We start from the raw sequence: 3,898 nt of genomic DNA, 5'->3' as shown, positions 1-3,898 counted from the left end.
AACTATAATTAACTCTATAATGAACACCTGTATACATAACTCTTTTTTATGCATTTCTTATTATCTTCTTAGGGTGAAAATTAGAATTGGGCCAGCCTGGGGAATTTTATCCCAAACATTTATATTTTAAAATGGATATCACACTGTACATATTGATTTCCACCCAGATTTTTCACTTAGCAGATTGTGAGCATTATTCCATATCATTAAATATTCATTGAAAACATGATTTTTCTTTAGTGGCCATATGATAATTTCCTTTTATGATAATTTAATTTTTAAAAAATGTATCATCATTTATCACTTTTTAGCCATTCTCTATTATTAAATAATCCAGTTATTTCTACTTTTGTCGTGTTGTAAATATTGTTACTGTGAACATCTTTGTATATACATTTTATTTAATTACAAAAACAGAATAGAATAATGAACGTTCTCATCCTATTATCCAGCTTCAACAACTATCAACAGATGCCAATCTTGTTTTGCTTATAACCTCCAAATCCCCATTCCCCAGAGGATTATTTTAAAGCAAATAGCCCAGAACATTTTTGTCTTATACGGCACAATAGGAAAATGATCGTATGAGGCAGATAACATTTCTTGGTCTTTTTGTTGAACATATCTGACATTTTTAATTCAGTAATTTACTAGAGAAAGTGTTAGAAGACTCACCAGAAGTAGAAAAGAACATTGTTGAAAATGTGGTTCTCAAATAAACATACCGTTCTTAATTTTAAGTAAATTAATTAAAATTAAGTAAAATTTAGGTTATGCCTGATTGTCTGAGGTCAAAGAGTCATCACTGGTACCTTTCAGCCAAAGACTGTCTGAAATAGAGGAAGTAAGTGTGCTTCCTAGATAAACAAACATCACCTCTAATCTCCACAAATTGTAAAGACAGAAAATGTTGAAAGTAACTAGAAGACGTATTTACTTTATAAATGATACACCATTTTCTGTAACTTCATTTTGTGCTTTTAGCACTGAAGCTAGAAAGGAAAAGAGTGAAGGAATGGTTCATATGAGGAGACGGATTTTTCAGTGTGATCCTCTAAAGTCAGTAAAGAGGCCTTTTAGAGTGTGGTGTGCCACGTACCCACCCACTATGAGCCATGGGAGGGAGACCACGGCGATAAACACATCCCTAAAATATTTAAGTATGTCATAGATCAGGTGTCAGCCGCAGACTTTCCCCCTTTTGGTCAGCCAGCTGAATCTTCCCTGCACAGAACATTGTCAGCCACTTCCTCATGCACACACTCCAGTGTCCTCCAAGAGGCCCCTTCCCTAGCTTTTGTTAGTCAACAAATACGTATTAATAATTCACAGGGGAGGTAGTAGGCACTGCTTGTAAATTGCTTCACTCACCATAAATATTACAACAAAAATATTTTTTCCAACCGTAGGACCAACATTTCCTTAGTTCCGGTTTTGAAATCGTCTATATGCTTCCTCCTTTTCCCTCACTGACTTTAAACACTTCGATCTCTCTTTGAAGCAGCCTGATTCAGCTTTTTTCTTCCCTTGTTTTCTTTAGTAGCATTTTGTTTTCTTATTATTTTCTCCCACCATTCTTTTATTTTCAATAACTTTATTTGCCCAACTTTGCCATATTTGTAGTTCGCTACCTAAGATTTGATTGGCTCTTACCTCCTCTCTATCTTCTCTTCCTTGTGAAAAACCAAAGCAAAAACACTGTCAAGGGCATGTATTCACCCTTAAAATTATTGCCTTGCTTTTCTGCTAGAGGAAAGTTAGCCCAACTAGGGTGACATTGTTTTATATCTCTTTTTTAAAAATCCAAGGCTCTAACTAGAAAAGGTAATTTTGATAAACTTTGCTTTGTAAACCTAGCCCATTTTGAAAGCCGTTTTACATATGAAGTCATGATTCAGGATTGATTACTAGATGAAAGATGTTTCCTCAGTAGAGAGGGTTGGCAAGGTGGTAATATGGAGAACTTTCTCTTAGTCTAGAGAAGAGGTTTTTTAGGGCATTGATGCTGTAATTGCTGATATACTACACGTCTCTCTCTATTTCTCTCTCAATTTCTGCTAAGATTTCTGGAAAAAGAAGAGAAAAAGAACAAGGATATGCTCTAAAAAGAAGAGAGTTAGAATTTGTTGGAAATTGCTTTAACAGTACCCTGGAAAAATCAGCAGATACAGGAATATTCCTTAATCAGAAATAGTCAAGGTGTGTCAGTTGGGGAAAGTGGTCCAGAAATTTGAGGTTTGAATTTTGGGAAGGTAAAGGGTGTGTTAATTCAATTTAAACTCAGAATAAACCCAGGGTTAAATTAAGCAATGATTAACAACAAAGATTATGAGAAAGAAGGATGTAGTTTTATATGTATTTAATCTTATACTTGTTTAAATTACATCCTAATTATGTGTCCCATTTAAACAGCAATTATGTAGTAATATTAATAAGTATTTGTGCTTTTCTGATTTAATAAAGAATTTTACTTTCATGTAAAGAATGATAATTACAGGGGAAAACACACTAATCTTCATTTCTCATTTAATAATGCCTATGGGACATCACTTTTGGGGACAGCAAAGCCATAACCACCAACAACACTATGATGGTTGATACTATTTAAAGTTTAAGTCCTAGTAATGGAATAGGGTCCTTTAAAGATTGACCTTGGAAACCCAAATTTACAAAAAGATAGCAAATGTTAGGCCAACTCAGTTGCCTTTCTCATAATAAATAACCATCAGCAAATATTTTAAATTATATAACTTAATTATTTGCTATATACCTAACCAATAGAATTGGATAATACTTTAAAAATATTATCTGATGGGGCTTCCCTGGTGGCGCAGTGGTTGGAAGTCCGCCTGCCGATGCGGGGGTCGCGGGTTCGTGCCCCGGTCCCGGAATATTCCAAAAGAGAACTTTGATATGAGTAATATCATCATTAACAATAAGGTACATGGAGTTTATTTTTAAGCCATAAAAGAAAGAGAAAGAAGACAAAAAGCATATATATATATATATATATATATATATATATATATATAAATCTGATGTAATTTTTTTTCCTGGAAAAATCTTAGTTGTCCTGTTTTCTCCCTATTGTATCAATGGCATTTATTGGTCAAGAAACGGTGAATGATACAGTCTAGAATAAAGCAATGTTCACTTTCAAGAAGATTATTAAAGTACAGAGCAGAGACAGTAGTCTGAAAGCCTAAAACATTTTTGATTTTCAAGAGATCTTAAGGATCTTAAGAGAGAATAGGTTTGGGGAGAGATTTTGAAAACTTGGCTTCATGTATGAAATTCTTTGATCTGAATTGGTGTTGAGTAAGAAATATACAACAGTATTTTTTCTTTCTGGTATAATAAGAAATATATAACAAGACATAATAAGAAATATATAACAGTGCTTTTTCTTTTTAGTATAAAATTAGAGAATTTCTACCATGAACTCTTGGGAAGCTCCATGTCCACTGTGGTTCTTGGGTGGTAGAGGAGGAATGACTGAGGGACATGTCTAGGGTTCCCAGGATTCTGGCCACCATAGTGGAGGATAAGGTAAGTAGCAAGGAGGGAGTGACTAGCAGGCCCGAGAGAGAACAGAGATGATTCAGGTTGTGTAGATCAACAACTGCAGGCCACGATGGGGCCTCAGATGTTAGCAGAGGATACAATGAAGACACAGGTTGATGCTCAAGATCTGGAGGAATGAGCTCCACCCAAGCAGAATTCAGCACGTGCAATGGACGCTAATGGGAAACAGATTCCCTGCCAGGACCATACATCAGCACCCCTGGGAACCCATATAATATTGGATTTGAGCATGTACTTAAAAAAAAAAAAAAAAAAAAGGAATGTGTTTTAAAATAGAAAGAACTACATTACATGAATGATGGCAAGATTAAAT

This window comes from Lipotes vexillifer, unplaced genomic scaffold, assembly GCF_000442215.2.
Source record: "Lipotes vexillifer unplaced genomic scaffold, Lipotes_vexillifer_v1.1 scaffold241, whole genome shotgun sequence".
Lineage (NCBI taxonomy): Eukaryota > Metazoa > Chordata > Mammalia > Artiodactyla > Lipotidae > Lipotes > Lipotes vexillifer.
The sequence above is the reverse complement of the archived record's forward strand: the minus strand, read 5'-3'. Positions refer to the sequence as shown.